Source organism: Sturnira hondurensis, unplaced genomic scaffold, assembly GCF_014824575.4.
Source record: "Sturnira hondurensis isolate 20B ecotype Veracruz unplaced genomic scaffold, ASM1482457v3 Scaffold0015475, whole genome shotgun sequence".
In the NCBI taxonomy this organism is placed as follows: domain Eukaryota; kingdom Metazoa; phylum Chordata; class Mammalia; order Chiroptera; family Phyllostomidae; genus Sturnira; species Sturnira hondurensis.
The window spans coordinates 1,424,617-1,438,312 of NW_028088106.1; the positions used below are offsets into that span (position 1 = coordinate 1,424,617).

Here is a 13,696-nt window from a genome sequence, read left to right on the forward strand (position 1 = left end):
AAAGGACCCCTGGGGAGCATCCAGTGTCATTTTCTTTTCCTTCTTCACCCATTTCTTTTCCCAGAGGGACACATCTCCTAAACTCTAAGGCAACGAGCAGCTGGCAGCTTTGTCCCATGCTGATCTCCTGAATCGGTCCCCAAAGCACCCTTCCGCCCCTCACTGCCCCTTTTCTCTGACTTCCCAGTGGGTTAAGGCAGCCCAGCCCAGGCTCTCCTGTTGCTGCTTCGATGCTAAACCCTTCCTTGTTTCGTTGTTCCCAGATTAATAAATGTAGCTTCATAGTCACCTGTTGTAGAGTCTTGTCTTCATGAAGTCAAGAACCCACACACTGCAGCTGTCCCTAGGCAGACCCGCTCAGGGCCAAGCCCTTCTCCAGTAATATTATGACTCTTTTTAAATGGCAGGAACTCTATTTGAACTTCTCATTTTTTTACTTGTTAATCAAAACATTCATATAAACTATTTTTCTCCATCCTGCATATGAGGTAATAGAGTCACAGAAAGGCTAATTTACTTCTTCATACCTAATAAATATTAGAACTAGAATTTTAACCAAGGTAATCTTTAACCTAAGCCCATAATCTTAATTACTATGCTACTGCATCACTTATGATAAAGTAGAAACTTTGTTTTACTCAGTACTCTATTATTGAATGGGCAAAGTTGTGTTTTTTAGTCTTTATCCTTGATTTTCTTACTCTTCACCACATTTATTTTACCACAATTTTAACAGTAAGTATGTTAAGTTTTAGTTAACATGTTTCCATTTTTCTTGTGTTTCGGTCAGGCTTCTTTAGTTGCTATAACATAGACCATTCAAATGATGGTAACCAAATATATTATTAAATGATTAGACGTACAAATTCCCAAGGACATCCAAAACAAACAAACACAAGTTTAAATAGTTTATTGATTCACCAGATGAATGCTAGAAATGGTTTTTGTTATCAGGATGTTTTACCCCCCTTAACTTCCACTATTAGCTAACACTGGTAGACATCCCTGTTTTGAAATCCCATGAGAAATAATTTGGCCCTGGCTGGTGTAGCTCAGTGGATTGAGCGCGGGCCTGCGAACCAGATGATCGCGGTTCGATTCCCAGTCAGGGCACATGCCTGGGTTGCAGGCCAGTTCCCGGCAGGGGCCAGTTCCCAGCAGGCGATGCACGAGAAGCAACCATACATTGATGTTTCTCTTCCTCTCTCCTTCCCTTCCCCTCTAAAGATAAATAAATAAAATATTAATAAAAAGAAAGAAAGAAATAATTTGATTAATTTGGGTCATTATTTTATACAAAAGCATATTAATTACTTCTGGTTCTGATTCTGTCCTTGATCAGTCACTTGTGATCAAGGGTAGTGGTTGGGGAGGATTAGTGTGGGGCATATAAAATAAAATCTAGGTATTTGGTCCAGCCTCTATGGCAAGAATATGGGAAGAGAATCATAATACATTGTGACTAAGACTATTAAAACTCAATGACCTGATAGATTTTGTTTACATAATTCTATGAAAATCTCACTTGTATTCCATCTATTGGTGGCTTTTTTTTTGAAAAATGCATTTGTATTTTTTAAAGAGATCTCAACATAATTAGTTGCTAGTTTCTAGCAAAGCTGTAAGAGATTCTGATAATCTTTTAAAATATATTAATTTTAGAGAGAAAGAAGAAGGGAGAGAAAGAGAATAGAATGAGAGAAACATCTATTTGTTATTTTACTGATATGTGCTTTCATTGGCTGATTCTTGTATGTGCCCTTACTGAGTACTGAACCCACAACTTTGGCAAATGGGGATGATGCTCTAACCAACTTAAATTGATATTACAATTTATTTAAAATATTTGGTCACTAGCCAAATGGGCATTAGTCCATGAAGCCCACTAGATCTCTGCTTTGCTTACATTCAACTGCACAGTTTTCCCCTTTCATTTATAAATATTTGGAAACACTTTACCTCATAATTTAACTTTAAAAGAGGTAAAATCCTACTACAATAACTATCTAAAATATGTTATTTTGGTAATTTACCTTATGGAATATATATATGTGTGTGTATACACACATATACATTACATACATATACCTCTGTGTGTGTATATATATATATATATATATATGCACACAACTCTATACATGCACACACACACATATACATATATATATACATACACACACAACTTGACTGACAGAAATTGCATATATTTCTAATTGTTTCATTGCTTGTATTCATAATGAGATATACATTTTTCTTTCACTTCTGCTGTTTCTTCTGGCAAAGAAAGCAAATGTTGGGAGCATTTACTAAGGAAATTACATACATTGTATTTCCAGACTTTTCTGAGGTTATTTATCAAAATCATTAATTACATAGATAAATTTTTACCTAACTCAAATAAAATTACCTTATAGTAGTTCGTATTTGCATTTTAAATTGCTAACTTTCATAAGCAATACTTTCTCAATACATTTTTGTCAGTAGAACATTTGACTTTAGTTTCTCTTGCAGTGATGACAGGTGTTCCGGTCACCATTTGCCTTAGCACTGAATGCTTATCACGTAAGAATTTTCAGTTGTGAATGTTAAAAAAAAACTCCATTTAAATCAGCTTAAGCAAAACAAACAAACAAGCAAGCAGAAATTTAGTGGCTTTGATTACTAAATAAAACAAACAGTGCTGACTTTGACATGGCTAGATTTAGGGATTCAAAATAAGTTCTGAGGACCTTTACTTTCTCCATTTTGGTTTGCTAAGCAAATTTGGTTCACTGGTATGATAATTACCAGTTATTGGACTGTCAATATCTGTTTTAAATTCTTACTAAATGCAGGAATATTTTTTAAAGATTTTATTTACTTATCTTTAGAGGGAAAGGGAAGGAGAGAAGGAGAGAAATATCAATGTATGGTTGCCTCTCATGGGTCCCCTGCTGGGAACTGGCCTGCAACCCAGGCATGTGCCCTGATGGGGAATCGAACTGCTATCCTTAGGTTTGCAGGCCCATGCTCAATCCACTGAGCTACACCAGCCAGGGCTAAATGCAAGGATATTATTTACCTAAAACATTTGGGGGCACTGTATCAGTCAGAGTTCTGCCAAAAGAATAGAACCAGTAGGATTGGTAAATATGCATTGACTTCTTTAAGGAATTGTCTTGTGCAGTTGTGAGGGCTTAGGTAGTTTTCAAATGAAAATGCTTTGGGCAAGTACTCAGCTGGAGCAGACTACATATCTTGGACAGGAGCTGGGCTCCAGCTCATAGATAGAATTTCTTCTTCCTCAGGGTAATCTTAGTTGTGCTCTTAAATTTTTTAGCTGATTGTTTAAAGCCCACCCAGCTTATTGAGGCTGATCTCTTTTACTTAAAGTCAGCTTATTATTACATATATAATATATATATGTAATATATATATAACATATATATTATATACATATATGTTAATATACATGTATAATATATGTATATTGTATATACATATATTAATTACATATATAATATATCTATACCATACATCTAATTTAGTGTTTGGTTGATAAACTGGAGACTATATCTGGCTAAACCTGCATGTATAGCTGAATACCATAGGCACTAATATTAAAAGAAAAAAAACATGAAGACTGAAGATTAAAAATCAAACAATAACCTAGGAAAACTTTTAATACAAATGTGATTAAAATAATATGTTCTCTTTTAAAAACTAATTGGCCTCCAAGTAAAAAAAAATTGCCAATATTGGGACAATAGTACCATTATTGAATAGCCTATTGTTTTTAATTCTTAGACTATGACATTAATAAGAGCTTGTTAGAAGACACCGCTTCTTCAATTAATAATCTGTAGAGCTACCCTACCAAACTATCCTTGAGTATTCGTTATTTGTAAATTACATTTTTCTCCAATAATCTTGCTTCCTATTCTCTCTGGAGGTGCAGCCCAGATGCCTTAAAATTCCCTGTTGTATTCACCAAATATTCTCAGTAGATTCTAAATTAATATTTCTGGGGAAAAGAAAGAATGAATAGGAAGAGAAAAGGAGAAGTGGATAAAATTACTTCAATGCTCTATCATTATTAACAATGTTACAGTGAATAATTTAGTACATTTGCTGTCTGTTATTTGTGAAGATGCCTCTTCAAAGTAAATATCCAAAATGGAGATCGCTGGATCAAAGGGTAAAATGCATAATGTTAGATGCTGCATAAATTTCTACCACAGTGACTGTAGGAACTGGAGATTTTAGCAATGATCTTGTGTAATTATTGTGCACAATAAAATTTAAGAATCGTTATTTTAGAACATGACTATTTACTCTTTTGAGTATTAACATACTTACCAAAAATACATGTATACAAATAGGAATACATATCTATTGGCATACCTGAGAGTTTTTCCAATCCTACGCAATTGGTTGTTGATGGAACCCCTGAAGCTCATCCTAGTCAAGAGACCCTGTCTAGACACATCTTGTGATGAACAAAACACTTATTCAGCCAACTGAGTGAGGAGAGTTGTTTCCCTTCACCAGCTTCATTTGGCCTCTGCAGTCTTAACCCCTTAGCCCATGCTTGATCCTGCATTTCTGTTTCAAACTAAACAGAGAGATTGGGAGGTTGCTACTTATGTAGAAGTTATTGCTTTATAGGACTTTTCGTCTTATATTTTTTAAGTATCTGCCCTTCATAACTATGAAAGTGAACATCAAACAAATTATTTTTATAGTGTGGTCTCATCTATGTAACCATATGCTTATATATTTATTGCAGTATTATTGCACATTCTATTCCAAAAGCAAACTGAAATGTGCAAGTTGTAGTTAAAGTTGTGTTTTTTCTACACACTGTTTTTTTCTTCTTTATAGAAATTGATAGTTCAACTAACTGGTAACGAGCACAACAATGAACCAGATTTGTTCAGCCATCTACAAATTCATGGATACTTACCTTAGTTTCTTCTGAGACAGCCATCTCTGTTATTTCAGCTCAGAAAAAAAAGGCTTTATAAACTAATAGGACATTTTTGAGTCCAGAAATTAGGTTATTCATCTCTGCATATCTCAAAGAGCAGTGTTTTGACATCTACTATATTACTGCAAATATTCTACTGTTCCACATGAATCAAGTATATTGAGCATGAGTTTTTGATTACTGACCCCCCCTCCAAATTGATTTCTGAAGTAGTACTAAGATAGCATTACCCTTGGTTATAAAGAGTAATATGCCCAAACTGTAAAATCCATTTTTGCCTTAAATAGGATGACAGCTTGAGGTTTTACAGGAGAAATATACCTACTGGGAAACACCTGAAGGCACAACATATTCAAGAAATATGCTTTATGAAAGTTATTCTAGAATTCTGTTCTATACTCATTCTTTTCACCTCTTAATTAACTATCAAATTCTATTGAATTAGACTCCCAAATATTTATTGAATCTATATTTTTCCATCTCTACCTCTGCACTAATGCATAACTACCAAATTGGTATCTCCTTGTCTAATCTCTCAACAATTTTCATCAATCCTCACCACAGAGAAGAATATTATAGTTTTAAAATTTGTGTTGATTATTTAAACACCCTACTTTAAAGTAAACAAAAAAGCAAAGCTTTTGTTACATTCTACACAGTGATAATCTATACTCCTTAGAATACATCTGAGTGCTACTGTTATATAGTATCTATAGTAAGTGGAAATGAATATTGAGATGTCACTAAAAATGAAAATTAACCAAACACATGAATATAAAATCTTACCATGAACTAATTACTAGTTTCTACAAGTTCTCCAAAGAGGAGTACAGTGCATGCAAAATGGATGCTGCTATCAAACTGAGATGAAATGATAATTTATTATTAGCTAGATAATAATTTGGGTCCAAAGTAGAATTCCTATGAACTATGCTGGATAATGTGGAAAACTAATTTGTTTTCCTATGCTAAAATAACCTGATCCATATATGTTGCCCCTTTAACTTAATTTCAAGTCTGAGTCCAAAATTCTATTTTTCAATATAAGAAAGTCTGCTTATAGCATATATACTTTTAAGATAAAATTGGCAGTACATGGTCATGAATTAGATGCAGAGGATAAGATAGAACATATGAAGAATGAGTGCTTGGTTTCTTAAATGAGCCATTGGGTGAAAAGATTCTGTTTGCCAAAGTGGAGGAAAACTATGTATGATAAGAAAGAGCAAGAATTTAATATGAGATATGTTAAATTTGAGGTGCCTAAAATGGTTTAAGCACAAGTATCAAAAAAACAACTGTGTTTTTAAGTTAAAAGCTGAGAAGACATGTTAAAATGAGTATAATAGTATTATTTAAATGAGTATTAATATCATTATATTATTATACTATTAATATTTATAATATTAATAAAAGTCATGGAAATTTTCAAAAATTTTTACAAAGTAATTTAGATGTAACAGAATCCTGGACCTAATACAGAAAGAGGAGGTAGGAAATCTAACTGAGAAAAGTCAGTCAAGCAGGAAGAAAACATAGAAAGTGCTAAGAGGAAGAAGGAAACTCAAAAGGGATGAAGGGATTAATTTGGTCTCATGCCACAGAAAGATCAATGAGGACTGAGAAAGGTTTAACCCATGAAAATAATTAGTAACTTTTGTAAGAAAAGAAGAAAGAGAGAGAGAAAGGCAGAAAAAGTGAAAGAGAGAAAGAGGGAAAAAGAAGAAGAGAGAGAGAAGGAGGAAGGAAGGAAAGAAGAAAGGAAGGAAGGAAAAAGAAAGGGGGAAAAAGAAAGGAGAGAGAGAAAGGAAAAGGAATGGTGGGGTTGGAAAAATATTTGTATTGAATGAACAGTGAAAGGAAAAATGAAGTTAGCTTGTATCAATAATTCTTTGGAGAAGGCTGGATGTCAATGGAGCCTGGAAAGAAAAGGCTATAAATGGAGGTTGGTTTGAGGTTAAGAACAAAAGTTTTATTTGTTTTAGTATAATAAATAGCAGAGCAAGTTTACATGCTGAAGGTTAAGTTTAGCAGAAAAGGAGAGATTAAAAGTGCAAGAGAAAGAGGACATTCTTGAAGACAGGTTTCAGAGGAGAGGGAGTTATTATGTATTTTTGCCTTGCATTGGCCTAAACAGATGAGAGGATGCTTCCTTCTGTATTACAGGGCAGTTAGAGAAGTAACTGATGTAGATATAGACAAGATTTAGTTGGGCCTGTGGGAAAACAAATCAGTTGCATTTTGATGTGCTCTAATTCTCTATGCAGTAAGAGGTAAAATTATTCTCTGGGGTGGATTGGAGTAGAATGGAGTGAATTAGAGAGCTGTGATGGGGACAGTGGAGAATAAATGAGAAGGAAACGTTGAAGGTCGGCTTATGGAGAGAAAATGGAGAGGGTCAATGGGGACGAGGTCTCACTAAAGTCAAATAGTTGTTTCAGCGAGAGTGCTGGAGGCAGATAAAGAGTAAGCATAAAGTCAGAGGGAAGAGTAAGATGTTCTGTCCATTTGTGTGTTGGGAAGGAGGGCACATCCCTTGTGGTGGAGCTAACAATTTCTGGTGATGACAACTAATGTGGATCTATTATCCTGTAGATATTAGAATTCTTTATTTTCCCAGTTTAGCATGTTAACAAGAAATATATACTAAAACTGAATCTTTAATAAACATAATTATGTACAGGAGTCAGAAGTTTGATAGATGATTCTTTGAGGATGGTTGCTATCAGTGATACAGCCTATTGGTGAGACCCTAAAAAAATAGATGTTAAAAGAGGAGAGTAGTATTCTGGAATTAGTATTAGGTAAGGCACTGGTTTTACATCTGCCCCTGAGGTTTGTCCAGAGGTATCCAACCATGTGAAATGAAAAATAGAGACATTCATTGAAGAAGATACAAGATACAAGAAACATTGTACCTAGGACAATGATGCCTCAGTCCTCTTCAAGGTAGGCACCTGGGTAAAACACACGGTTCTCCCAATCCCCATCAGCTGCCCTGTTGTTTTTTCCCGGATCTCAATGATGGTCCGAAATCATTTCCCTTTCAAAGGCGATTTTAGTTTTGGGAAAACCAGGAGTCTCAGGGCACCAAATGAGTTGTATAGGGGCTGAGTCAGCTGGGTTATTTGAAGCTTTGCCAAAAGCTTCCGCACAAGACAGGATGCATGAGCAGGGCATGTTGTCATGATGAAGCGGCCAATAACCAGTTGCCCATAGCTGTGGGCTTTCGAATCATCTGAGTAGTTTCCGCAGAGAAATGTTCAACCTTAACACAAAATCAGATGCATTTATTGCTCTATTTGCTCACTCATTTTGACTGTGATGGCCACATAGCACACATGCTCACTTAATGGTGTCTACCACCCAAACTGCCTAGTACAGTGCAGTTGTCACTGTTCATGCATGTGCAGTCCAGTTCATTCTCCTTGGCTGCCTGGTTACAGGTCACACAAACCATATGGTTATATTAACAATGGCTTGACTTTTTTCAGACAGACCTTGGATACACACACATATACACACGTGACAGAAAGAGATATGACCCGATGCCAAGATGGAGTTACAAGATAAGGGTTACATGTTAAAATTGTTAAATGATTGCTTTACTTAGAATTAACATTTCGATACACAGTATTTCCAAAATAGTATGATTTTTGATTGTTCAAAATATTTAGAAAAAATTCTGAATCTTAAAATAGAACATTAAACAATGGGGTGATTTACTCAATTCCCTTCAGCTCCCAAATACAGAAACCCAAATACAGAAACTGAAGCTACTCAACTGCATAGAGATATCCCAAGAGGATATGAAGAATCTCATATGTTCATATAACTAAGGACAGGAAGTAAAGATGGACTCCCTTGGGCTTGAAGAATTCCTCACTCAACGACTCCATGGTTCCTTTCTTCACATCCCCCTGTCTCGTGGCTCCCCAACCAATTTCTGCACCATGCTCTGGTATTCCTCCTCTCTTAGCATACCACTCCCACCCCCACTGCTCATGTTACCCATGGTAGCACAACTGCCCATTAAGTGAGCTCCACACATTTTGAGTTAGATTTTTGAGAGAAAAGGTGCTAGTGCTTCAGCTCAGACTATGATTTGGTTTCATTTATATCACACATTCCACCTTGGTCTAATTATTTCTAAACAGGAAGGAGAGGGATAATATTAGCACATACGGCTGCCCTTTTCTGGCACAGCATTCGGTGTGGAAGGTTTAGATAAATATGGATGTTGAATGGGTCAGCCACATTGACTGACATATTTAATACATGTACACTTTTGGAGTAATCAGTAGTGGGAATGATTCCTGAATATAGAGTAACTGGCTGAGAGCAGAATCTGTATGTCAGGTTTAATTTCTGTGGGTTTGTGTGTGAGCTGAGAACCAAGTCAAGAGATTTTTTAAACAATGAAAGCAAAAACTGCAAACAAATAAAATTCAACAAGTAACTGTAAGAAATACAGTTATCTATACCATCGTATGATTAATAAACATAAAAGGTTTGCAATGGCTTATTTTATAAAAGTCTGTTCATATATGGCCCTCTAGTTTTGTCTCACTCTTCTCTCATCTACTTCCTCACTACTATCTTGTTATATAAACTTACTTTTAAATGGTTAAAATGAATGGTACAGAATTTCATTGTTAAGCTATAAGCAAGATTTTAGGGGTAAGAATTGTGACACAATACCAGGGTTGACTGTGGACTTGAAATACATGGACTGGACTTTGCCGTGTTTAAATTCTCTTTAGTTCTTTTTGACGAAGTACTGAAGTACCAAAGTTCATCATTTAAGATGAATATCTGTAGCAAAAGTTAAATCTTATTTTAGTCAGGTAGAAAAATGCCTGTTTTAAGAGATCGGTGTATGTAACAATTGGTTTGCCTGGAAGCGTTGGGGTGATTGGAGCCAGAACTCCGTAAGCACAGTGCTTTATCATTGTCTGTGAGTGCTCCCTGTGCTACTTTTGATTTATGTCAAGCAAGTTTGCCAACAAAACCCAAAGTTTCCTACTATCTGAAACTGTATAAAGTCTGGTATATGTATAGTAAAAGAGGGCTAATTATATGAACAATGAAAAGTTGTGTAAAATCAGTTTTCCATATCTAATAAAATTAGGAAGCCAAAATGATAAATTCTTATTTGCTATAGATGTTGAATTATAAGAACAATGAACTGGATGCATAATTGCATATTTTAAAGAAATGTGTCTGTTCTTTATGAACTAATAGTTAAACATGTCTTAGAAATAGAAAGAGAGTGTCCTGGCTGGTGTAGCTCAGTGGATTGAGCGCAGGCCTGTGAACCAAACAAACACTGTTTGATTCCCAGTCAGGGCACATGCCTGGGTTGCAGGCCAGTTCCCGGCAGAGGATGAATGAGAGGCAACCACACATTGATATTTCTCTCCCCCTCTCCTTTCCTTCCCCTCTAAAGACAAATAAATAAAATCTTAAAAGAAAAAGAAAGAGTAGTTAGAATATAGTTTTATTTCTTTTTGTTAATTGGAATTGAATGGAATGACAAAAGATAAGTGAAGAATGAGAGAATAACAATCTCAATTTAGTTTCTCCCTGATACTAGAGAATAAAGCTATTGATACCACAAGAAAGAAAGAACAGGGAGAGAAGACATGTCAGTATTGCAATCTGAGGGAATGGGGCACAAGACAGATGTGGGAACGGTTTTGCCATCCACAGGCAGAGTTCTGCACTTGGGGCGCTGCAGTACTAGAAGCAGCATAAATCCTTGTTCCTGGAGAGAAGAGTTGCTGAAAGGGTGACTGAAAATCCTGAAGTTAACAGAGTTAAGCGTTCAGAAAAAAAATGTATAAGAGTAAATGCAATTCCAAGCTACCATCTGTGTTTAATTTTATGGGATTTCTGGGGTAGAGACTTACCCATGGTTTCTAAGCCCAGGAGCAATAGCAATAAAGTAAAAATTATTGCATTGTAGTTTTAAAAGAATAATGTAATCTAATTATGAAAATTCAAGAAAACTCAAGGTAAGAATATTCTTCAAAGCAACTGGTATTTACCCTATAGAAATGATAACATCATGAACAATCTTTAGGAAAGCTAAAGAACTGTTTAAGATTAAAGGTGTGTAGAGAGAGAAGACAATTAAATACAATACATGATGCTGCATTGGGTTTTGAGTCAGGAAAAAGGAGGAATTTTTACTGTATAGAACATTATGGGTCCACAGGCAAAAAATGAATAAAAACCATGTATCATATCAGTGTTAAAAGTATTGATTTTGATACAGGTGCTGTGGTTATGTATGATAATGGCCTTGTACTTAACAGATGCAGCCTGAAGTTTTTAGATGTAAAGGGCCAAAATGTCTATAATTTACTGTCAAGAGGTTCAGACAGTACTGGAAACAGCCAGAGGGACAGAAGGTAAACAATGGTGAATCTAGGTGAAGGGTGTAGGCGTCCATTCTATTCTTACAACTTTTCTGTAAGTTTGAAATGATTCAAAATAGTGGACTAAAAGCAAAAGGCATGACAAACCAACATTTGCATTATGGCTCTGGCAATGACTTACCATGTAAGCCATTGAGACTGCTCATCTGTGAAATAAAAATAATCTGCCCCTTCTGTCTCCCAGGTAATTGTAAGGGTCAATGAGATAATGGGGTTCGCAGAGCACTATTTACTATTTTTAAGATTTGGAAAAAATTTATGTGAAAGAAAAGTGATTTTTAGCCAAGCTACATTTTCATCACAAATAAAATATAGAGATTAGATCACTTAAAACTTTAGCTTTTGTTTATTAATAATAATACAGTTATTTATTATAATGCCTCAATAAAAGAATGCCCCAGGAATAAAGCATTTCTCTGTAGCAGTAGTAGGACATTTTAAAATAAAATTAAACAATATTAAAATGAGCAAACAGAAAAACATCTACATCATCATGTGACTATGGGGACCTATTGCTTTCAGTGTTTTGGTTTTAATGCTATTCTCTCAGAGAACTCTGCCATTTATTGCATTTTATTTATAAGTGGACCCAGCTCATCAGAGTCGGTATTCTGAATTCTGGGAAGGTTCAATTGGTATAAAGGTTCTATTTTAGTGTAAAACTCTTTTATGTTTCCACTGGGCACTAGTTACTCTGTTATCTGCTAGGGATTTCTTTATTGCCTCTTGTAGTTTGGTGCTACTTCACATACCCAAACTTCTCCTGTTATTTTGAATTTATACTTTCATTAAAACAGTAACATTTTGATTAATTGTGTATTTATACTTTTCCCCCATACTTTGATTGAAACTTATTCAACCAGTTTAGTTATGAGCTTGGATAAGTATAAGAACTGTGTGCATCATTCCTGTAATAGTATGTCAATATCTCTGAAAATCTTGAAAAAATAATTTACATTTTTCTGACTTCCTTCATCTTCAACTGGTCCACTCTTCTTCTACAATTAAAATTATCAAAGAAAAGTAAATTTTTTTTATTTCAACAAATATCAAATTCAATGTCATCTTCTTGATCAATATTCTTTCTTCTTTTGCCACGTATTTTGTGAAGTGATTGGCCCAGCCAGCCACCCCGATCCTTTATCCTCAAACTTTTCTCTCTTAAGCTTCTATAAAATTCTGTATTATTTCTTTGACCACAGCCTCTGATCTTACTTATTTGCTCTTTTTTCTCCAATAATATGCCTCCAGGGTTCTTGTCTTGGCATTCTTCTCTTTTTTTCCATATAATTAAGTCATCTCAAGATGACTTCAGAGAAATCTATCTCTCCTGAGTCATCTTTTCTCTTCAATACCATGTAGATATTTATAATCACCTGCTTCATATCACTGTCTATGTATAGTCTATACATAGTGACCCAGAACCTCCAACTCTGTATGCCCAAGCTAGACTACCTGCACACCATCAGTTTTTCAGTTCTGTGAATGGACAAGTCAAAAAAGGAAACTTTAAAAGGAAAGGCATTTTGGTATGAGGTGAGAAAGAGAGTTTTGTATAACACGAATAGTGGGCAGTGCACTACAGAAAGGGAGTGAGAAACTGGTAACCTTTATAGCAACTTCACTTGAGACAGCTATGAGCAAATTAATTCACAAGTGAAGAAAAGGGAAATGCAAAATGGAAGCAGGAAGAGAGAGCAAGAGTGAAAGGGAGAGAGAGAGAAAGATAAGAGAGAGAGAGAAAGATAAGAGAGAGAGCGACATCTGAGAGACCAGCTCAGGAGCAGAGGTTTGAACCTTTTGCATGACAATAAAACATAACACTGTATGTTCTCTTACTTATTACTCACTAGAATAAAAAGTTCTTCACCTGAAGAGTGTCACTTGAAAAATAATTTTAACTCATTGTGATCAATTGATCTTCCAAGGACATTAGATGAAATATATACTCATAATAAAATCTGGCTTTGCTGCTTAGGCATTGATGTTTAAAAGTTAGTCAAAGCCTCCCTCAGCAGAAAGAGAGAAATTAAAGTTAAATAATGCTTTTTAGCTTGAAAGATACTCCATACTGTTAGATAATGCAAATATGTTGTAACCAGAAACTAATTCATCAAGTTTATAAAATCAAGTATTCTATACTCTAGGTAATCTTAATGTTGCTCAGTCACTGTCAATCAGATTATTCTTGAGATTATATTTAAATCAGAGCAAATAGTCCTCTATTTACAAATATAATTTTGTCTCATGAGTAGGTAATCATGTTAAAATATTGTCAGGCTAA

At 35.1% G+C, this 13,696-nt stretch overlaps 1 protein-coding gene across 1 annotated transcript in view; it reads left to right on the forward strand.

Annotated features, from left to right (window-relative positions):
- Nucleotides 1-13,696, forward strand: part of LRP1B (LDL receptor related protein 1B) — a gene marked incomplete at its 3' end in the record, with an annotated part of 1,343,287 nt that overhangs the window by 690,446 nt on the left and 639,145 nt on the right. The window lies entirely within an intron of this gene.